The sequence below is a fragment of the Ictidomys tridecemlineatus genome, chromosome 12, assembly GCF_052094955.1.
Source record: "Ictidomys tridecemlineatus isolate mIctTri1 chromosome 12, mIctTri1.hap1, whole genome shotgun sequence".
Lineage (NCBI taxonomy): Eukaryota > Metazoa > Chordata > Mammalia > Rodentia > Sciuridae > Ictidomys > Ictidomys tridecemlineatus.
In genome coordinates, this window is record NC_135488.1 from 73,800,463 (window position 1) to 73,825,531 (window position 25,069).

At 36.2% G+C, this 25,069-nt stretch overlaps 1 long non-coding RNA gene across 3 annotated transcripts in view; it reads right to left on the reverse strand.

Moving 5' to 3' along the window:
- The window catches only part of LOC110597814 (uncharacterized), a 537,518-nt gene that overhangs the window by 7,539 nt on the left and 504,910 nt on the right, over positions 1-25,069 (reverse strand). For 2 of the 3 annotated variants that reach the window (XR_013428974.1, XR_013428973.1), the window contains one exon: positions 14,546-14,625. The exons of the other annotated variant lie outside the window; for it this stretch is intronic. This is a non-coding gene — a long non-coding RNA (uncharacterized LOC110597814). The remainder of the gene's footprint in view (positions 1-14,545; positions 14,626-25,069) is intronic. 3 annotated transcript variants of the gene reach the window in all.

Consider the following 25,069-nt stretch of genomic DNA (forward strand, 5'->3'; position numbering starts at 1 on the left):
AGTGAGACCCTGTCTCTAAATAAAAGACAAAAAAGGGCTACAGCTTAGTGATTGAGTGCCCCTGAGTTCAATCCTTGATACTGCCACCCTGCAAAAGGAGTTAGCAAACAAAATTTATTTTAAAATCTTCTGCTTATTACTCTTTGCTATTTTCATAATTTTATCAAGAATGTGACTGCAAGTTGATCATTTGAACTGGAATTTCCTTGACTTCACAAAAAGGATAAGGTTTCCTCATTCTAACATCCATCCTAACTCATCTGTGGCATAACACAAATACATTTTTTTCCTAATTTGTGCACAGAATATATTCTTTCTGTGACAATATGCATTTGTAAATAATAGCAGAATGAATTACTATTTCCTTGAACTCCACCTTTGTATCATACCACCACCAGGAATGTCTCAGGCATTACCCTCCCCTTTCAAATGAAACTAGCAATCTATCTCAATAGAGTCAAATTTATGCCACAATCTTTTCTTTCCTTTTAAATACATGCAATTTGTTTTATAGGGTCTTATTGCCCATGCTTCATTGTTTTCACATTTTCTTCTCATAAAATAGTTCTAGTATTTGACTCTGTATGAATGTGTGGAACTTCTTTTTTTTCTCTCTCTATTTTTTAGAGAGAGGAGGGGGGGGGGGAGAGAGAGAGAGAGAGAGAGAGAGAGAGAGAGAGAGAATTTATTTATTTATTTTAGGTGGACACAACATCTCTGTTTGTACGTGGTGCTGAGGATCGAACCCGGGCCGCACGCATGCCAGGCGAGCACGCTACCGCTTTAGCCACCCACATCCCCAGCCCTGTGTTGAACTTCTTTTTTTTTTTTTTTTTTTTTTTTATTGTTGGTCGTTCAAAACATTACACAGTTCTTAATACATCATCTTTCACAGTTTGATTCAAGTGGGTTATGAACTCCCAACTTTACCCCATATACAAATTGCTGTATCACATCAGTTACCCTTCCATTGATTGACATATTGCCTTTCTAGTGTCTGATGTATTCTGCTGTCTGTCCTATTCTCTACTATCCCCCCTCCCCTCCCCTCCCCTCCCCTCCCCTTTTCTCATCCCTGTTTAATGTAAATCTTCTTCTCAAGCTCTTCGTCCTTACCCTGTCCTTGTTTACTCCCCTTATATCAAAGGGGTCATTTGGTATTTGTTTTTTAACGATTGACTAGCTTCACTTAGCATAATCTGCTCTAATGCCATCCATTTCCCTCCAAATTCTATGATTTTGTCGTTCCTTAATGCAGAGTAATACTCCATTGTGTATAAATGCCACATTTTTTTTATCCATTCATCTATTGAAGGGCATCTAGGCTGATTCCATAATCTTGCTATAGTGAATTGTGCTGCTATGAACATCGTTGTAGCAGTGTCTCTGTAACATGCTCTTATTAGGCCTTTAGGGAATAGACCAAGAAGGGGAATAGCTGGGTCAAATGGTGGTTCCATTCCCAGCTTTCCAAGAAATCTCCATACTGCTTTCCAAATTGGCTGCACCAATTTGCAGTCCCACCAGCAATGAACAAGAGTGCCCTTTTCCCCGCATCCTCTCCAGCACTTATTGTTGTTTGACTTCCTAATGGCTGCCAATCTTACTGGAGTGAGGTGGTATCTTAGGGTAGTTTTGATTTGCATTTCTCTAACTGCTAGCGATGGTGAGCATTTTTTCATGTACTTATTGATTGATTGTATGTCCTCCTCTGAGAACTGTCTGTTCAGGTCCTTGGCCCATTTATTGATTGGGTTATTTGTTATCTTATTGTCTAATTTTTTGAGTTCTTTGTATATTCTGGTTATTAGGGCTCTATCTGAAGTGTGTGGATTAAAGATTTGTTCCCAGGATGTAGGCTCCCTGTTTATCTCTCTTATTGTTTCTTTTGCTGAGAAAAAACTTTTTAGTTTGAGTAAGTCCCATTTGTTGATTCTAGTTGTTAACTCTTGTGCTATGGGTGTCCTATTGAGGAATTTGGGGCCCGATCCCACAGTATGTAGATCATAACCAACTTTTTCTTCTATCAGATGCCATGTCTCTGATTTAATATCAAGCTCCTTAATCCATTTTGAGTTAACTTTTGTGCATGGCGAGAGATAGGGGTTCAGATTCATTTTGATGCAAATGGATTTCCAGTTTTCCCAGCACCATTTGTTGAAGATGCTATCCTTCCTCCATTGCATGCTTTTAGCCCCTTTATCAAATATAAGATAGTTGTAGTTTTGTGGATTGGTTTCTGTGTCCTCTATTCTGTACCATTGGTCCACCCGCCTGTTTTGGTACCAGTACCATGCTGTTTTTGTTACTATTGCTCTGTAGTATAGTTTGAAGTCTGGTATCGCTATACCGCCTGATTCACACTTCCTGCTTAGCATTGTTTTTGCTATTCTGGGTCTTTTATTATTCCATATGAATTTCATGATTCTTTTATCTATTTCTACAAGAAATTCCATTGGGATTTTGATTGGCATTGCATTGAACTTATAGAGAACTTTTGGTAATATCGCCATTTTGATGATGTTAGTTCTACCTATCCATGAGCAGGGTATATTTTTCCATCTTCTAAGGTCTTCTTCTATATCTTTCTTTAGGGTACTATAATTTTCATTATATAAATCTTTCACCTCTTTTGTTAGGTTGATTCCCAAGTATTTTATTTTTTGGGGGGATATTGTGAATGGAGTAGTTGTCCTCATTTCCGTTTCAGAGGATTTGTCACTGATATACAGGAATGCCTTTGATTTATGCGTGTTGATCTTATATCCTGCCACTTTGCTGAATTCATTTATTAGCTCTAATAGCTTCTTTGTAGACCCTTTTGGGTCTGCTAGGTATAGGATCATATCATCTGCAAATAGTGATAATTTAAGTTCTTCTTTTCCTATTTTTATGCCTTTAATTTCTTTCGTCTGTCTAATTGCTCTGGCCAGTGTTTCGAGGACTATGTTGAACAGAAGTGGTGAGAGAGGGCATCCCTGTCTTGTACCAGATCTTAGAGGGAATGCCTTCAATTTTTCTCCATTCAGAATGATGCTGGCCTGTGGCTTATCGTAGATTGCTTTTACAATGTTGAGGTATGTTCCAGTTATCCCTCCTGTGTTGAACTTCTTGACAAAGAATTTTTAAGATGCTTGAACGTTTACTTTACATTCACATTGTTTCCCTCTTGTCAGACCACATAGGAGTTACCTTAGTCTTCAAATAAACATACAGGCTTGATACTTTATCAGCTTGTTACATTGCAGCCTTAAAGATTTAGGGCCTCAAAAAGTTAAGTCATTGAAGCATGATAGCAAAATTTTAGCTCCTTATCATTGCCTCTTTTTTTTTTTTTTTTTTTACTAGAAAGGTATTGATAATTTGTTTCTATCTATATCTGCCAAATAAGATGTCATCAATACTGTTTTTTTCGGCCTTTGAGGTTTTGTCTATAAAAAGGCAGGACAATGAGACTGAGCTAGATTCGCTCTAGAGCTAATACAACTAAAGTTAGGTTTGTATTTCCTAAATTTAGATTTGTATTTCCTAAGTTTAGATTTGTATTTTGTTCAACTGTTCGTGTTTCATTTTTCCCTGTTAAAATTTATTTATATAAGTAAAGTCATAGATTTGATCTTGGCAGAAATAAAAACTTACAGATTCCTAATAAACATTTTAAAAACACAAGTGAAAAATTAAGAACCCAGACTGTACATGTTACTTAATTCATGGATAACATTATTTCAATAATATTTATGTAATATGTCTGTGTAATGATAATAATTCGAATCCTTCACTGGACTTAATATTCTTTTAAAACTTTGATTTCTTGGTGCTTTTGTTTTAATCATCTGAACATAATTCTAAAAATGACTTGGAATATGTCTATCTCCCTTTCTTTTCCAAGTATTAAATGGGTTCTTTTCATTATCTTAATCTACCAATCTATTCATCTTCATCAACCCTTAGGTTTACTCTTAAGTTTCAGCTGCCCATTAGGAAACTATTCTTCAATAAGCTTTTCTACACAACTAGACAACTGTTTCATAAGATTATCTTATGATGATTATCTTTTTTCCTTTACACATCTGGTTGATTTTCCTCCATCCTTTGATTTTTTTTTTTTTTTTTTTTTTTTTTTTTTTTTTTTTTTTTTAAGATTTGTGAAAACCAAGAGTAGATTTTGGCTCATCCTCTGTCAGAAGTCTTGATCTTTCCCTCACCCAGTGCATTTTAGAGGAACTTGGGGATGCCCCAGAGAGCAGGAAACAGGAAGTTAGGCTGGACCCATGCATTCCTAGATGTTTTTTCTATTTAAAATACCTTCCTATAATGTTCACAGATACTAGAATGAATTTTCTAAGGCAAGTAAAATAACCTTTACCAATTTCACATTCCTTCCAAGCCCTACGCCCCCTTCTAGAAATCTTGAGATTTCCCAAAAGTATCAAAGTGCTGAAAAACAACTTAAGCAAAACACCAAGTTCTCCTACTGCTCCACACCTTCTGTCTTTGTAGCCTCTGCTGAAACCCAGCAGTAATAAACTTCCACAGACTTCTTAGTTTGTCAATAACTCCCTGTTTCCAAATGCAAAAAAGACCAGGGAAGTTTGTCCTCTTTTGAAGTCTCAGCTTCCCGGGTCATGAAAATGCCCTGCTCCTTGTTGTAAGTAGATTTGTGCTTCACTCTATTCCATATCCGACAATGCATTTCAGATTTAAGGTACACCGGGAGGTATAATACTGTTCTTGTATTTATGGGAGAGGGTAGTGTTTTCTTTCTTTGCCTCCCACAAGAGGATATGTAGAAGAGAATTGCTGCTGTTACTTATTTTTATTCTTCCTGCTAACATTCAAAGAATTTCCAAACTACCTAGTTGAGGCATACACCTCCTCGCAAGATTGCCACATATTACCTCCTTTATCCCAGGCACCAGTGCATTGACACTGACGCATCGATGCTCTCCTTGTGAGAATTAGCCTATCACATTCATTTACATCCACTTAATTGCTGCTGCTATTGTTTAGTCTGTTAACCTCCAGCTAGGGTGCAATTCACGTGAACACTGGGGAAGCACAACCATTCGATTAGTTCTGCAAAGTAGATTAAAATCTTCTGCCTAATTGGAGACTGTCCATACTGCTGCCTCCCTTCCAGCCCCAGGTTGAACAAATGTCCTATCTTCAAGGAAGGACTCTCAGTTGGCAATATGGAAGCTTCAACTGGACCTAGTCACACTTCCCGAACATACCTGTGTATAGGACACTGTGCTGCGCACCATGCTAGCAATGATCACCTCCCTATCTGGTCTCTGCCCATAATTTGTGATGAGTCTTTTGATTAGCAGCTGGCCTTCTTCGTTCTCATGATACATGCACACTAGAGAAACAATTTGGAATATGGCTAAATCACTAGACCCCCCCTCCCATTGGTAGCAATTTCATTTTAAAGCACAGCATTTAGAAAAGTTCTTGTGAAACAGTTGTCTAGTTTGGGAAGAAATGAGAATCAAAAATATGATACTCTTACTTGATTGAAAGCATAAGTCCCTCTTGGATAGGGCTCATTTATTTAAAACCTATCATTGATGTCATAGCAAGCATGCTTTGGTAAAGAAGCTATATAGAGTTGTGAGCAGTGAAGTCCAGAGCTTTCTTTGGCAACATGTTATCACTATGTGTATGCTAAGCTGAGGTGCTTTAAAATGTTTAATTTTGTTTTATTCTAAAGAAGATGAGTAGCTTACATATCACTCCCAGAATCTCAACTAGTAGCTCTAGGTCAAATTTCTTCATTTAATCTAAAATGCCTGTTGCAACTTCATTTTGGTCCACCTCTCCAGCACATTTTCTGACTTTAAAATCTTGCTACACAAAACTGATAACACTTTCTCAAATGCATTAGATTTCTTTGGCCTTGTGTCTTTATGCTGCTATTCTGGCTATCAGGGTTTGTTACAGACATGAGACACACACAAAGGAAGAAGTGCTTATGTCAACCCCTGAAGTCAATCTAAGATACAATCTTAAAACACATCAGGTGCTAGACATCAATTACACCATGGAATCCTCCCAATGGAAGGTGGGAAAGGTTGCGTTATGCCCCTTGACTGATAGACTGAGGCTCCATGACCCTTGCCAGGCACCACATTCATAAGTGATGAATTGAAATCCAGTTCTAAATGAGTGCAAGACTATTTCTTTCCTATGGCCTCAAAAAAAGGTAGTCCTCCAGAAGAGAGAAATCATGAGCTGCTTTCAGTGTTGAAAAGAAGGAAGTCAATAGCCCCCCATTTTGCCAGATGTTGATGGTGGGTATAATCCCAAAGGTAGCAAGAGCACTGGGACTTCACAGAGGAGAATGCAAGAAACAGTGGAAAAACATGTTAAAAGCACATGATATCTCTGAGGGTCAAATCAAACACTGACACCCAGGTAACAGAGAATTTCTAATAGCTTGTGGGTAGGAAAAGGGACCCACAGAGGCTGAGAAGATTCAGGGATCCTAGGACTGAAAGACATAATGCTGACTCTCCTCTGAAGATGCAAAGCAGAAAAGCATCAAAGTTTTTTAGTTTCCTTGCATGGTCTGTGATGAGGGCTGCAGAAGCGCCAAGTGCCCAGAAGATGGTAAAGCAGGTACCTTAAGGCAAGAGGATTTGGCTGGTGAATCAGTGCTTTATCCCTCGGATCTCTGCTTCATCTCCTTCATCTGTTACGTGAAGGAGATAAGGAAGAGAGACAAGGAAGAACTCATTAGAGATTTAAAAAAATAAAATCTTACAATGAAGATCACCCATGCAAGTGGAGCCTCACATATTATATGTGGAACTTTCTTATCACAAATCAAGCCAGCAAACTGTTGACTTAAATAGGTTTTATTTTCCTATGTTGATTTTTACACTGTAATAACATCCAAGATATATGGATCTCACTTTTGAGTCTTTGGGCTCCTCAGAGTTTGATGCTGGAACTGGAAGAGGGAAACCTAGCCTCACCCCTGCCCTACCTCCTATTCTTCCCAGTTCTGCACTATGAGGGTTCTCACATGTGTGTAGACATATCTTCCAATGTCTCCCAAAGTCAGGCCACACCAGGGTTCAGCGGTCAGAAGGGATTGGTAAGGTCCACCCCAGGGGGAATGAACCCAGTGAGAAAAACCACACCCGCCCTGGAAGTGGGTTTGGGACCATTTTGGCAGAATATACTGGGATCCAGTATATTCAGAGCATGGTCTTTTGGGTAGGTGTTCAGGACACAGTTAAGGAAGTTCCTTGGTTCTTTGGACACCTGATCCATTAAGGAAGATTAAAAAGGCCAGAAAAGGAACAAAATGGGTCCTTCAAACCACTGAACTCAAGGCAGGGGCAGATATTATCTATGTCAAAATAGTATTACACATGGCATAAAACAACACGTTCCTACAATTCAGATACCCTGGTTTGGCACCAAAGTTCCTGATTAATGTTTCAAGAGGCCTATAACATCACACAACTCTAGGTGGCCACATTCATATCAGAGCATGTGGGAGCCCTGTATCGGGCACAGTCAGGTTTTTGTTTTTGTTTTTGTTTTTTTTTAAAAAAAAAAAAAAGGTCTTAAAAAGTGGCTGGAATTTTTAATGCTAATATTTTAAACTTTTGTGCAGTTAAGGGTCATTCAAACTCCCATGCAGTCCACGGTATCTGTGCATACAAGTTTATATGTGGCAATTCAAATTGCCATAAAGCAATTGAAGCAAAATAGATTTGAGAGCTCACTTAATTTCTCCTTGCCAACACACATACACACAGGTAGACTATAACTAGCCGTTCAATATTGTCCTAATTAAATATTTACTTCACCAGCAAATTGAAACCAAGAAGTTAGTTCTGTGCCTTGGTCTACTCATTACCATAGAGGCTGCTCCATCAGAAAACCCTTTCTCAGTTCCAAACAGAGAGCTTTCCTCTGCAAACTCACTCCTGCATTGCATTAGCCGCCACATCACATCCCCTTCTCCTCCAGCCCTGGTGGATACAACAAGTTTCTCTGAGAGGATCATTTCTGTTGACCGAACTTTAAGTTCTTTTCCCAGATCCCTAACATGATTTGACTGAATTTCTTGAAGCTTGTGTGTGTAAAGGTTGCAGAATGTCAATTCTCTAGTGGTGGGATTTGGAAAAGAGGATGAAACCCAGAAACTTTATTCAGAGTGTGTGAGGAACCACTTTCATTATTAAGTATTTCATATAACAGTATTACAGCTATTTGCCCTAGTCCTTTTATCCAAGGATATGATACAATTTCTCATTTAACTGATCCTAAAAATATATCAATATTAATTGATAGCATTTTATTAAAAGCTTATGATGTTCCAGACATGGGGCATGGTACATTTCATGAATTCTCTTCTTACTGTATGGTGACAGTATGAAGTGGGTATTATTATTATTATTATTACTACTACTACTACTACTACTATTTTTATTATTGTAAAGATGAGAAAAGTAGGGCTTGCAGAAGCTAAATAACTTGTCCAAATTTACATTGCTAATACGTAGCAGAGCCGTAAGTCAAAACCAGACAGTGAGACTCCAGAGACCTTCTACTTTGTGTCACCAATACCTATTCAAGTTTGAAAAACATTTCTTGTTGACATGAAGAAGCAGGAAATATTTTTTTACCTCCAAATAAATCCTTAACCTGGGGGAAATTTTAAAAAATGAGATAGTATGAAGGTAGTGTAACAAGGACCACATTTAACCTTCTACCCGAAACAACTAAAAGTAGGAAAAATATATATAAAAATATATATTCATATGTTAACATGCATTATATGAACACACACACATATATACATACACACAAACACTACAGACATATGGTTTCCAAGATATTGGATGTTAAGCAACAAAACAGAATGATATATATCTGACATGTGGGAAACAAATGAGGTAAGCCCTAAGGTGGTCCTACGTTACTCCGTTGAAGGAACATTTGGGCTACAGTGCAGAGGGAAAGCCATTCTATTCCTAGTTATATACTCAAGAAAAATAAAAGTGTGTGTTCATTCAAGCACTTTATTGATGGAAGTGGTTGCATTTGTAATAGCCAAAATTCAAAAACAATCCCTAGAGGTAAAAAGAATATGGTGTATCTACACAATGAGTGGTACTCAGTAACAGAGGAATAACTATTGAGATATAAAACAAATAGATGAATTGCAAAGTAATTATGCTGAGTAAAAGAAAACAAACACAAAATAAAAGAGTACATAGTGTATGATTTCACTTCATATAAAATTCTAGAAGGCAAATGAATCTAAAGTGATGGAAAGCAGAACATTGGTTGTCTCGGTGCTGGAAAGAAGGTTTACAGAGGGACATGAGGAAGTTTGGGAGATGACAGATATGTTCATTATCTTGACTGTGATGATGGTTTCCTAGGTGCACATATATGTCAAAACTTATCAGATCGTACACTTTAAATATGTGCAGCTTACCATCTGTCAATTATAGCTCAATAAAGTTGTTGTAAAAAACAACAGAATTCTAATTAATAAGATGAAAGGTTTCTATCTTTTCTGATTTTAAAATCATAGAATATAAACCTTATAAGAGCAGAGATTCAGTTCATCTTGCTCAGTTTGGTTCTATTTTATTTTATTTTTGGGTGCCGGGGATTGAACTCAGGGGCACTCAATACTGAGCCACATCCCCAGCCCAATTATTTTATTTAGAGACAGGGTCTCAGTGAGTTGCTTAGTGCCTCACTTTTGCTGAGACTGGCTTTAAACTCATGATCCTCCTGCCTCATCTGGGATTACAGGCATGTGCCACCACACCCGGCTTCGAATTGGTTCTCTTATGCCTAAAATTGTGTGTTCTAATTAGTACTTCTGAATAACTTCCCCAAATGTAGTGGCACAAAGCAGCCACATGTCAGATTGTGTGCATCAGAAATTAGGGCACGATGGGGTTGACTTCTGTGCTCCACGGCGTTCAGAGCAATTGCTGGGGGCTGGATGCATTGAGGCTCCTCTGAAATGGCATGTTTCCTCTTGGTGCTATCTCTAGTATGGCAACTCCAGGGTTGCCAGACTCCATACATGTCAGTTCTAGGCTCTCAAGACCTGCCTCTCAAGAGAGATCCAGGATGACACTGTGTGAACTTTTTGTGACCTAGCCCCAGAATCCATAAAGGATCACTTATACTTCATTACTTTTGATTAAAGCAAACAAAGATGTGCCCAGATTTGTGGTGAAAGAATATAGACCCCACCAATGCATCAATGGATCATTCTCAACATATTTGTCAACACTGTAAAGAGAAGGTGTGGAGTGAAATATATATTCGTGTAGTCATCTTTGGAAAGTCTTCGTGCTTGTGCCACAGAATGAATATATGAGCAAGAGTTATTCACTTCCACTTTGTCTGCAGTCTTACATTCTGCATGAAATCTAATTCAGGGATTCATTCCACAGAGTGCATCTTTTTTTACCCACTGTGAATTCCAGAAAGAATATTATAACCTATACTCTGAACAAGCTTATATTTTGATAAAACAAATATAGAAGAGAAGATAAAGAGATAAATATGAATAATGGCAACTTAACATAGAAAGTTTAAGTCTTGGGGAAGATATTCAACACTATCAGGACTGATTTCAGAAATGCTGATTTCTGTACTTAGAACTAGGAAAAGTTAGTAAGATTTCTATAGCATAGGCTGAGTTTTAAAAGTAAGGAAATAAGCAGAAAAGTTTAATTCAATAAACTATACAAACCTAGTACACATTATCTGAAACTACAAGAGCTACAATTTTACACCTTAATTCTCAGTTGTTCCAGTTTATTGAATTCCTCTTCTCCTCAGGAAAATTTGAGGGTTAATCAGGTTTTGGAATCATAGACACATAAGATGTATATAGATGGGAATTAAAGATGTATATTAAAAAGGTTAGGATCAAATCATAGGGACTTTGGATATGAATTTATTTGTAGTACATTAAAGTATTACTGATATATATTAATATTACTGCTATTTAATAATATAGTATATTAATGTTACTGATAAACAGATTCCAAGTATTATATCAGTAACATATTAATAGTATATCATTAATATATTAATAGTATATTAATTAATCATAGTATCATACTATCCAGCTAAATCCTACACAGTGGTAGTAAATCAGAACATGAAACAGATCATGATAAACAGCAGTAGCATTAATAGCATGGTAATATATACACAAGCCTACAGTATAACTTTAAATTATAATATTTTTTAACAAGAAATTCTAAAACCAGAACAAAACTTAGCAGTCTTTTAAATCATTTACCAAAGATTACAATCCAATTTATTGCTTCCCTAAAAGTGTATGTGAAGTTACTGAGAGGTACCCTTCACATTCTGTGTGGAGAATATTGTGGAAGTTGGTTTCACGGGAATAGTTTTATTAGGGAAATATTTTGTGACATGGAATGAAAAGTGCCTTACATATGCATGCTATACCTACAATATTGCTGTCGTATTATTTATAAAGCATAGGCTCTTTCTATTATTTTTATGCACTAGTAGATTTTGGCAGTTCTGTGATTTCTTTTGATATATGATTTACTGTGTCAACTAACTAATCCTGTAAAAAGGAATCCACACTAAATGAACAGACAAATAGACATTTGTCCAGCAAAACTGCAGGGTATGAAATCTATGTTCACTTTCAGAAAATGAAAGCTCTATGAGGAATGCAATCATTGTTTGCCAGTTTTGAATAACTAAGTCTATTCTTGGCCCAAATCTCTAATTTCTAATTAGGATTTCTGGCACTATTTCTCTCCTGTCTCTGTCTGTCTGTCTGTCTCTCTCTCTCTCTCTCTCTCTGGCATCTGTGAGTCTCTTTTGATAATGAACACGCCAAGGGGGCGCAGAGTTAAGTCTAGGCCTCAGAACTAGGAACATTTCCATCAAAGATGGTTTGTTAATAATAAAGTAGGGAGGAAAAAAGCTATTTGCTTCTTTTGTGGCTCTGACCCTCCCTTGGTCCTGCCAGGCCTGCCTGAGCATCAGCAGAGTTCAGTGGTAATTAAAGCAACAGTGTTGTGAAAAAAGTGTGAATTACTTTTAGGGGAAGACTTGGATGTTGCTACTGACTGACAAAGCGCAGCAGGGGACTCGGCTGGATATTAAAGAGTGATGTAGTCCCCGCATTGGAAGGTGGCTTTTCAGCACAATGCAAAATTGTGACTTTTCACAAGTTGATATCTCTGGAACCATTCGAGTTATCAGCTCAAAATTTAGATTTTTCCCCCCTTTCTTTGGCATGCTTGTAGAGGAAAACTATGTCACATTTCACGAAATGTGGTGTAGTGGTTGGAATTAACAAGAGCTGAAGTATATTTTCTTTTTCCTTCCCCTGGCTTTTTTTTTTTTTTTTTTTACTCCATCATGGAATTATTTCAACCTTGAAAATAGTACGGAAAAAGCTATAAAGGATCATGTGTTCAATCCTCTTTTGGCAAGGTATTTCAATGTCAACCCTCTAGGCTTTCTGTTTCTGTAATTTTTAAAGAAAGAAGTACAGACCAGCATTCTGTTGACAATGCCAAGAAGGGCCAACTCCTCACTCTCAACTCTGGGGAATAAATATCCACATGGTTGGTGGGCTGCTTCCAACACCCCCAGTAGGAAAAAGTTCTGATCTTGCTCTTTATGGCTGCAAATCTTGTGAAGCCAACTCCCACACAGATGTGATATAATGTTGATTCTGCTCCTTATCCAGTGAGGGGGGAAAAAAAAAGTCTTTAGTCAAATCCAATAAACCTTCTGTAGATATGAAGTAAGAGAATAAAATAGCTCAATGCACTCTCAGTCACTTTTTGTTTTATGAGCTAACCGACATGATTGGTCTTCCTGAATCAGGTTCACAGAATACATTGTGGAATGCTGTGTAAAGGCATCATCAAAAGACTGGTGTGTTCTGCACTGGTACAAGATAGGGTGAGATGGAACTGGAAAGCAGTGGGAAATATGTGATAAGAGCCTGTAATAGTGATATACTAATCATGTAGATAAAGAATAATATAGTGTGCAATAGGCATAGGCTCTTTATTATTTAAACTTTTTCCCCCATAAATAAATGGATTAAGACAATAAGTGAAATCTCTGCTTTTGCTGTAATTTTAGTAACCCTGCCCATCTCTGATAGCAGTGGGACACTTTGTGGATCAAAGGACCCAGCAAAGCAGAGGGTTATAAGGTATGATAATAAGAACCTGAATGGGGGAGTCCTGATGTCCTCACTTACATATTGCACAGCCCCAATTTCCTCAGGGGTAAAAAGGTTTTAAGAAGCATTCCCACATTATTTTGAAGAACAAGTGAATTAAGATGTAAAACAAATTAAAAAAATGTTTAGCAAAATGCTTTGCATATAGGAAGTAGTTGATAAAAACTGTTAGTATCATCATCATCCAACTGGGTGCTATCCTGAAGCAAAGTGGTTTGGGGAATTCCTTTTGCTTTCAGATATCCTAATTCTGCGTGATTTGTTAAGCAGTGGGGTAATATTTTTTTTAAGTATTATAAGGTTATGAAATGGCATTTAGGGGATGAGGTTGTGACATGGCAAACAATAGACAGTTTAAATAGACAACAATGATATAAACAGAATAACTGGGGTGCTCCTAATGACATTCTTTCACCCCACTAGTGCAAAGTTTAATTAGTATGTAAATAGCATCCTCGTTTACAATTGACATACTGCCACCTCTTTTCATGCCAAGCTGTCAGGGCCTATGAAACTGTAAAATTCCTGACACTAAACATTTGTTGTAAACTGATCCTTCCCAAAGTAACTTAACTAAAGCTGAAAAGACAGGAAAGGTGATAAGTACTTTTTTTTTTTTCTTTAAAGCCATTTCTCAATTTTTTTTTTCAGAGAAAAAAAGGGCCCAACTGCTTTTGAACAGAGATTCACCCAGTATATTGGGCTCAGGCATATTCTGCAAAAGAAAAAAAAAATTACATGAACTACCAACCCCAGAGTGATGAAAAGCAAAGTGGGTAAGGAAAAAAATACCCTCAATTGACATAGCTATTTTCATCACATCAAATCAGCCATCTGTTCTTGACATAGTTTATTATCATTAGGAAGATTTTCTCAATTCAGACATGGTGATGAGGAAAGATGAAGAATTAACCAGATAAATAGCCAATTTGGAAAATTCAGGCTGAGACCCTTTTTCCTCAATTTCCATTGCCTCCTTCCTCCCTGCTCCATCATCTCACTCCAATTATTCCAAGAAAAGCTTCCATGACAGGATTAGACATGTTTAGGGTGGTGTGTTTCCCCATTTGCATAAGCATAACAAACCAAACCCACTAGGTCTCAAATGACACAAAGGTGACCAATGTCGTACCCAAAATATAATAATCTCCCATTGTTAAAAATGACTGCATAAACTTAAAATGGCAGGTGGCTACAGTTAAAAGTGAGGGAATTAAGTCTCTGAATTGAAGTATGAAAGTACCCATGTTTTCCTCCCAGAATTTATTCATTAGAAATCCATCAATTTACCTTGGGATAAGAATGTTTAGAGAAGAAAATTTCCTTTGAAATCATCCCCCAGTAATTCCAACAGCTCTGTGTGGGATAATCTGGAAAGAAAAAAGTAAATGTTGGAAACTAATAATAAAAAGAAAATATTTAAATCGTATGCTTGATATCAACTTCATAAAATGAAGTTGAATCTTCACAAAAGTTAAGCTCATAAATTGAGGGAAAAGCAGCTAAAATAAAACTCTTGACAAATATCAATAAGACTACTTTAAAAAAATATCCAAGCTGGTTATTTTATCTCCATAACATCAAAAATCAAGTTTGATACTGCCTCAAATAGTTCACAAATTCATGATATTAAATTTGTAAGACTCTAACCCACAGATTTTTGGATGATGTTTAAAATTATTATTTTTTACTGACAAACTTTTAAAATGAGGGGGATAGGAACTCTTGAGGTTAAAACATGCAGACTCCTTCACAAAACTACTTCTTTCCTAACACCTATTTTCTTTTGTGGGTCTGCATCCTTCCTTTGATAACATTTCTATGGTCTCTTATTCTGATATTTTATACTGTTGCATCAGATGTGTTACTGATTATTAGAAAAGTAGCTTTTTAGCATTCCTGATTCTTCATGATCTGTTATGAAAGTCATCACTGTTGCCAGAACTTCTTTTCTGCACACACTCTTGTCTTGATTTTATCTGTGTTGTAGGATCCTGATTGTTGTCATATCTCCCAGGATTCTTTTTTTTTTTCTTTGCTCCAACAAAGTTAAACATGAACATAGTGATGAAGCCACAGTCTTATCACTCAACAAATGTCCGTCAAGAACCTACTATAAACCAGGTACTGTGCTAGATCCTGGGGATACAAAGGGAACTAAGCACACAGTTCCTTGGCCTTCAGGATTTTACATTTCTGGAACAGAGGTCAGAAAACTAAGGCTCTTAGGTCAATTACAACTTAGTACTTGTTTTGGTAAATAGACTTTTTACAGGCAAGAGTTTTGCATATTTGTTTGCGATATAGTTAAGTAGTTGAATCAGAGATGATTGGTCTACAAAGCCTAAAATATTTGCTCTGTGGCTCTTTACAGAAAATGTTGCCTGACTCTGGTAGACTCTAGATCTGTCTTCAATTGTTCCAGCTCTTTTCATTCTTTGTCTTATTACAGTTGTGATTTCTTATGGTTGCAATCACTTCTACAGAAATGACTTTCGTATCCTCTATGACTACTCTTGAATTCAATCCCATCTTTTTAACTACCTGCTTAGCATACATCCCATCCCCACCCCCAACATTGAACCAAAGTATACCATTATTTTAAGATGGCTGAACTTAAGTTCATCTTTTTCTTTTGCCCACATCTATAGTCTTTCCTTTACTTTCAACAGTCGAGTAACAAAAAAGAAAGAAAAAACAAATTTATTTATTTTTGTATCTGTCAACTAATTTTGGTTTCTACTTTCATTACCTCATCCTCCATCCCCATATCTCATGCTTTGAATGTCACGGTCATCAAATAATCTCCCTGTAAGAACTCTCTTATGCCTCCAGTGATCTGCCAATCAATCTCCCTAAGACCTCACCTGATTTATATCATCATAACCCTCACTAGCCTTCCATTACCAAGAGCAGGGATTCAACCAGTGGCAGAGGCTCTCCTTTGTGAGGACGATAAAAAAATTACTTCAAGGGACACACAGACTTAAGTGCCTGAAGGCTGAATAAACAATGAGTCTCCTGAGTAGATGCCTCACTGTTTAGTTTTCAAATATGCACAGATGTGCTTCTGATAACTAAAATGCAAACGTTCTCATGAAAGTTACCAATTTCATGGTAACTTTTTCCTATTCTGTATTTTCCCATGTGATTGATTCTAAAAATGTGACTACTTTCTGTCTGTATTTTGTAATAAAAAAAAAAAAAAGGTCTTCACTGGCCATTAGATGCTTGCACTATCCTCAGGGAGATCTGTTCACAATGATACTATGGGAGCCTTGGACCATAACATTTGCAGAGAAAAATGCAAAGTTAAAAATGTCTGAATGCAACCTTGTCCTTTCTTCTCTTATTGGTGAAAACTATGGATTGGAAGACATTGTGGGGTAGAGAAAGACCCTGAGAAAAGAGAAGGCTGTAAAACCTGAGTTCTAGACTTAAAGTGAAAGGAACTTGAAGTCTCTGGATGTTTCCACACTGTCTGGCTCTGCTGGTCAGCAAGGGTGAGCAAACCAGGATTTGGAACAGAAACTTTCATAACCAGAACTCCTTGACATTTATTGAGCCCCTAAGGCATATCAGCCAGTATAGCAGACCTTTTACATATAGTTTATTTCACACTCACAACTACTGTTAGGTATAGATGTTACTATTCCTTCTGTTTATGACCATAATGGAAATGCAACATGAAGAGATTCAATAAATGCTATGCCCTCAGTGTTATTAAATAGAAAAGGGAGGACTCGAAACCAGTTCTAGGTGACTCTTGAGCTGTTTCACACTTTGTAACTCAGCAAATTCTTTCTCCTAAAGTCTTTGCCTGCATTTTCAAGTCCTTCTTATTAATTTTCATGAAAACCATGATCCAAGTAGATTTTGAATCATTATCCCTTTCTACACAACATATTTCATTTCATTAACAGAAAAGAAAAGGTAGCAGATATTTATGAAAAGCCAACCCACAGATTAGGAATGGTAATTCTTGAAATGTCTGAGCCAACCAAGCCTGGCCCTGTTATTAAGTGCAATGATTCCCACTGAGACATTGTGGAATTCACCTGATCACCTTGCCTCAATATGACCAATATAATGTAGCCCATATGGGAACCAGGATTTCTGTGGCTGGCTTTGTGCCTTTGGCCTTGTTCTTTGATTTGTCTGAAAGATAACTGTGGGTCCCAGAATGCCCAGTTTCCTCTCCTCACCAGCTGCAGCAGGAACCTGGTAGAAACTCTTTACAGCCAGAACTTGCAAGGTGCTGCTCTCAAAGCTGGCTCATATCTAAGTAAATAATAAGTAAAATAAGGATAAAATGATGACATTCTTCACGAAACAGCTTTAGGTCCTTGAAAATGATTATTTCTGTTTGCCTGCAACTGTAAAAATGAGTTTCAGGTAATAGCTTTTCTTTTATATGGTAAATGATGAATGACCATTTAAACATTGACTCATCTACCAACCAAGATATAAAAAAACATAAAAACCTACTGTGCTAAAAGGGAATTTGAAGACTGAAGTCACCTGATTTTTCAACTAGGTGATTACACCATGGGGATATTCATTTGTCTTTACTTCAACTTTGGAGTTACACAAAATACATATTTGCCACAAAGAAAATCAAGCCCTTTAGCTTCTACAGATTATATTTTTTCCTAACCCATGTTTTTCATCCAAGTTAGTATATCTGCTTAGACTTAGAAAAGTGTGATGTCCAATTAATACTACCCATTAAGATACCCACCCAAAGTGGGAATACCCTTCTTTGTATATTTATTTTGCAAAAAAAAAAAATCATAACTATTCATTTGTAAGGATCAGGTCTGTCATAATCTTGGATGGGAATGAGAAGTGTCAAAGCAAAGAAGAAAGACTTTCAGAGTTCAACAGGGGAAAATGTATTTTTGTAAGCACTTATTATTATTTTAAAATGGTAACTTTTCACTCTTCACAAAAATATAAATATCCTATGTTCTGTTTCCAGTTTACTTCAATAACATAGTAATAAAATGCCTTACAGCTAAATTTTTGAGAAAGAGAAAAGGAAAGAGAATGGAAATAGAGGAAGGCAAGAATAGAAACAATTTTTCTGGCATCAGGGGAAAAGGGTTTGCCAAATAAAAAAAAAAAAAAATCTCAAAATGCAACAAGTCAGTATCATTTTTTCTTTCTTTTTTTTTTTTTTTTTTTTTTTAGGGGCACTCAACCAGTGAGCCACATCCCCAGCCCTATTTTGTATTTTATTTAGAGATCTCACTGATTTGCTTAGCACCTCGCCATTCTGAGGCTGGCTTTGAACTTCTGATCCTCTTGCCTCAGCTTCCAAAGTCACTGGGATTATAGGTGTGCACCACCAAGCCCAGCAGTATCTTTTTTTTTTTCCTTAGGTGTAAGTGCTATGGAATAAACATTTTAGTTTTAATAAAGTTTTAATATCTGCTACCACCTCTCATCTCAGAACAGGATAAATTCTTTGTCAAATGAATTATTTTTCCTCATTATGATCCTTAAGGGAATTTCCACAGAATAAACCAAGCGTTAGTGGAAACATTATGCCAACTTCTACTCTGTGTTGATTTGATTTTTTAAAAAAGAATGTATATCTGTGTCCCTATCTTTTTGTTAAAAGATAGTGGACCTAAATCTCAACATCACAGTAAACAACAACAACAAAATACAACAACAACAACAAAAACCACCTATTTTCCCTAACAGGCACATGCATTTATCAGACTACAATCCCTTGTGTTTATTTATACAGCAGCATGTATTCTAAAGGCAGCTAAATCATTTATAGGAAAGGCAATTAAAGAAACTGTTAGTCAGCTTTCCATGTCTGTGACCAAAATATCCAGTAAGAACAGCTTAGAGGAGGAAGATTTTATTTTGGCTTATGGTTTCAGAAGTTCAGTCCATCGGTGGCCAACGCCTTTGCTCTTGCCCAAGGTAAAGAGGAACATTATGGCTGAAGAGTGCCGTAGAAGCAAGCTGCTCAGATCTTGGCAGCCAGGAAGCAGAGACAGAGGAAGGGGAAGCAGCCATAGGAAAGATGGACTCTTCCAGGGCATGCCCCTAGTGACCTACCTCCTCCAGACATGACCCACTTGCCCACAGTTGTCACCCACTTCCTCCATTCAAACTAATATGTGCCAATTAGGTTACAGCTCTCACAATCTAATCATTTCACCTCTGAATACTCCTGCATTCGCATAGGAACATTTGAGGGATACTTCATATTGAAACCATAGTATAAACTATGGATTTTCTCACCAGCTCTTTAGGATGTTTATCTAATATTCCATATAATATTGGGTAGAAGTTAGCAAATATCCATAGTAGTAAATAAAAGTTGTCCAATCAACTTATTAGGCTCCATTTTCAGAGCTCTCCTAAAGTCTGGCCACTAGGTAGGTGTCACAAGACCTTACTCCTTCAGTTACTGATTACTTTGAGGGTGTAAATTAACTAAGCCTAGATCACACACATTACACACTCACATTTGTGGTTTATGACTCTTCTACCAAGCACAATAAATGTGTCTGGTTCTTTGTTAATGGTCACCACACCCAAATATTGATCTCACCTAAGCTTCTGAATCATCAGGAATTAGTAAAACACTTATTATCTGGACAGTGTTAGATATCAGTGAGACAGCATCAGCATGCTCCTTAAACCACTGGCTTCTAATAAGATGGGAAAAATTTGGTCTGGCTTTTCCACATTACATTCAAATGTATTTGGGAAACACTAGATTAAACAATATAAAGCAAATATCTTTTCTCCTAAGTTTCTCAAAAAAGATGTATAGTTTGTGTATGTGTGTCTTCCCAATAGAAGTAATATGTTAATTTATTTTTAAAATCATTCAATAAAATATAAAACTCATGTATAAAATTGTCTGAATGCTGCCAGTCCAAGCTAGCCAGCCCTAACTTTAATGGAACATCATTTTATATGTCCATACATATACAAATAGATTAAGATATATATTGGTTTCCTACTACTGTTGTACAAATTACCATAAACTTGGTGGCTTAACAAAATTTATTATGTCACAGTTCTAAAGGGAATAAATCTCATGAGGCTGGAACCAAGGTATCAGCTTCCTTCCTGAGTCCCTGTAGGAACCTGTTTTCCTCGCCTCTTCTAGATTCTAGAGGTTGCTACCTCCTTGATTCATCTTCTCCTTTCTCATCTTTAAAGATAGCAAAAGTGAGTTGAGACCTTCTCAGACTGAATTACTTTGATATGCCTCACTTTTTCATTTTTAAGGATGCTATGATTATATTGGGACTCATCAGAGAGTCCAGGATAATTGGACTCTAATTTATTTTTTTTTAAGAGAGAGTGAGAGAGGAGAGAGAGGAGAGAGAGAGAGAGAATTTTTTAATATTTATTTATTCTTAGTTGGCGGACACAACATCTTTGTTGGTATGTGGTGCTGAGGATCGAACCTGGGCAGCACGCATACCAGGCAAGCGCACTACCACTTGAGCCACATCCCCAGCCCATTGGACTCTAATTTAAAGTCAGCAGATTTAGAAGCAAATTTTATTATTTTTGTAACTTTAATTTCCCTTTTTCATGAGTCACAACATATTTACAAGCTTGGGGCATAGGAGTATGGATCTTTGGGGGGTACAACTATACGGCTTGAAACACAAGATACATAAACACAGATACATACTTCTGTGAAATCATTTTCTTAAAATGAGATGTTAATCTTCATGCTTCTTTATTTTGTAGTGCTGGGGTTTGAACCTGGGGCCTTTGTTTTAGTCAGCTTTACAGCTGCTGTAACAAGAATACCTGAAAAGAATAATTCGAAGAAGAAAAGCTTATTTTGAGGCATATGGTTTTAGAGGTCTCAGTCCTTAGCCAGCCAGCTCCATGAGGGAGTTCTTGCACCATACCTTGTAAGTTGTGTTCCCACATAGACACTGATAATCTAAACTATGAATCATTCTTAATAGCTGATTCAGCAAGTTCATATATAGCATCTCATTTAAACTTTACACAATTCCAAGAGATAGGGAAATGCTATCCCCTCTTTTTACATGTGTGGAAGCAATTATCTGAATCAATCTATAAGTAGAATATTAGATGATGTCAATATAAAAATTGTTTAGTTAATCCAATCCTTTTCTCTATTGCCCATTTCTACCATAAAGAAAATACTTAGTTTGCATTCACCCTTACAAATAGAGATAGCCATGTGACATATTTCTGACTCATACAATGAAAAGAAATGCTATTGTAATGGGAGGGACTTCGGGAGAGGTTCTGTTTCTCCAATAAAAGCCATGGACAGTGCTGGTACCTCAGTCTCCTCCCTTTGTTTTTTTTCATTGACATGTACAAAATGTCAAGATATAGGGTGATCATTGTGAACTCATGAGGAAAAGATGAAAGCAATTCAGTCAGTGTTAACCTCAACATGGCTGAGGCATGGAAACAATGCCATCAGTGGCCTGTCTGTGGGCTCATTGCATGAAAAAAGCAAACCTTCTTTATGTTACTTGCAGCCAAAGCTTTTTTAACACTACAACCAATAATATCAATGCAAGGAGATGACGTCAGCTCCAAATCATGCATACGTTTCTCTTAAATTTATATAATAAATAGTTTACATGTAATAATTATCTTTATTTTATCCCTTATAATTAGAAAGGTTAATTAAAGTACTGTGGCCTCACCTGGGAAGAAAAAAACTTGCAGCATTTTAGCTCACTGGGCAAGTATTCAAAATAAATCGTTCCAAGAAGCAAAGTTAATTTATGCCAGTTGAATAGAAAATAATATTAGTTTAATTCATAGTGTTTCCAAGTAAATCAGAAGAATAACAATGACTAAAATTTCTTTGTGTATGAATCTAAATATTTTTCCTGATTTGCAAGATTGTGCTAGACACTGAATGATTATTTTCATTTAAATGGTATAAGAAATTCACTTTCTCATACATCTTAAAAGTCTACCTACACAAGAGATAAGAATTATACTGTTTTACATTAAAATTGATATAATTTCATGAATCATTTTCATTGGCTGATGATTTATAAACTAGTCTTCTCTGGAAAAATCTTATTTTTGAAGATTCTACTGTTAAAAATGGATATATATGTCAAAATTAGTATGTATCCTACTATGTTGTGCCAATTTATAAGTTATGGGTGATCTGGGCAAATCTTTTAATTGGTTTTGAATTGTGCAGTTTGTCTCAGAACTACGTAAACATTAAATAATTCAGAGAGTAAATGAAACCTTATAATGCAGCACACCAAAGTTGTTTGGGCAAGGTTTTTTTCCCCCAATAATCAGATAATTATACATAACTAGTCATCATTACTTGAAACAAATTACTTTCTGTTGAAGCATGAAAGAGGTTTCCTGGCACTATTTTGAGTTCAACTAATCTTATTGACAATAGGTGTCTGTCGGCAAAACCTGTTTATTGGTATTATGGTTTGGTTATACAGCATTGTGTAGTTGCTGCTCTGTAGTAAGCCTCTCTTAATTATATCATTTTTCAAATAAATATTTGTATCTTTTATTTTGAAAAATCACAGGTTCAGTACACTTGGCAACTGGGAAGAAAATTTTGAATACAGAATGCTTTGTCTTTCATTCATTGTAGATTATCTGTAATAATACACTGCTTCATGAGACAGCAGACCAGTGAAGAAAAAGAGGCCAGCAGTTATTTGCTGTGCATTTAAGTACTTAAACAGAGGAGTCACTCTGCTTTCAGACGTTCTTGCTTGACTAACTCACTGGAGTCAAATGGTTTAGAGTGCTGTGGCATGCCAATCAAGGGCATTAGTATCCTTTGTGCCATGGAAAAGCTTGTTTCAGGGAGGAGATATTCTTTGGCTCTGTCTACACAGATTAAGTAAGATGGAAAACTAAGGCATTTATCCAACTAATTCTGGCCAAAAGAATAAAAAAGTGGGGTCAATTATTCAAAGTAGATATAGATGGTAATGGAGTTCAGCGGATACTTACTCCACTCCATCTTCTCATTTTCAGTAATGAAAATAGATATCTTGTTTGTATCAAGTGGAACAGTACCCTAGAAATACCTCATGGGTGGCCAAAGATTAAGGGACAGCAAACTCCTCATTCTCCCCTTGCTTAAAGGACTTGCTTATATAACTGGGTTGATGATAAATCTACTACTTCCACATAAAAGAGTGGACCCCTTCAAGATGAACATCCTTTGGTCACTTAACTTTTCACATGATACCCTGAAATTACAATCTAAATTACTGTGAAATTCAACATGTTATTAGATAGTGGTATTTTTTATTCTAATAAAACCAGAATATATTCTATTTTAAACCATAGGGGCAATAATATATTATGTTATTTTTGTGTGTGCAGGGGGGGGGGATGTTCTTACTTCTAGATTTAAAATACTGCAATAATTTCAAACCACCCCAAATTAAGTAAAAACATTATGCCACCAAAAAATGGTGCAGATAGAATATAATAAGTTTAAAGAAAGGAATCATGGACTAATGGTAATCATTCAACATATATTCATTGGATAATTTTTTGTTAATTATTTTTCTTTTATATTGTCTTCTCAATTTTATAAAATGCCCTTATTGGATAACTGTTTCCTGTTCTCGGCACCAGTTACTGAAGTCTGTCTTTTACCTACTAATTTCAATTTTAAGTCTGATACAAATGAAGTTTGCTCACATTTGTGAGCCCTGTTTATTAATTTTTCACCTATAAAGAGTTCTATTTTATTACACATTGCTAGATTTCAGTGAAATTTCTTTTTTTCCTGCTACATTACTCTATTTGTCTCTCTATGTGGCAATATCACCTAACTTATTTTCTCTATTATACATTTTGTGGTCTGAAAAGGAAAGTCCCCTCATGTTGCTTTTCTTCTTCAGAAATGTTTCTCATTTTAGAATTAGCTTGAAAGCTTAATTAATTTTAAATAAAAAGATATTGACTCTTATTTTAGGTATCTATTGCTTTGTTTCTAATACCTGAAATTTAATGACATTCATGAATAACTTAAATTTTATTTCTTTCACCACTGTAGAGGTTGACTAAGATTGGCTAGGCAATTCTCTTGGGGTCTCTCACATGGTTGCTGTCCAGTTATGATGGAGACTGGACACATGTTAAGGCCATTCATGCACAAGTCTGGAGGTTGATGGTGGACGTCAGCTTCAACCTCAGTTCAACTAGGATTTGCCAGAATTATTTCACATTGCCACTTCAAATGAATTTCTTACTTCCTCATGGCACAGTGAATTTATTTCTGGAACAAGCAAGAGTCCCAATGGGACCAAGCAGTCACATTAACAGCTATGATCTAGCTTTAGTATCTTATATCATTGCTCACAGCATAGCTCATCAACTTCTAGGGATAAACAGATGTAAGCTCCTTCTATCTCAACTCTGGGAGGAATATGAAGAACTCATTGTAAGAAGAATATATGAGAAAGAAAATCTTGCTGTGGCCATGTTGTTAGAAAAAAATCTACTACAATTTTTTTAAATCAATTTAGGAAAAATTAACATCATTATACTATTGAATCTTCCTATCAATGAATATGGTATAACTCTTTTTATTTAGATTTCCGTATTGTCTTTCAATAAAGTTTTTTAAACAAATAGCATTGTATATTTTTTAGAATTATTACTAGCCACCTTATTTTTCATATCATTGTAGAGACTTTTAACAAAAATGTTTCAGACACTAATTATTGGTATTCATAATTGACTAATTTTATCTGTTGATTTTTATTCAAAACACTACATAATCTATTTTAATAAGTTATTTCTATATTG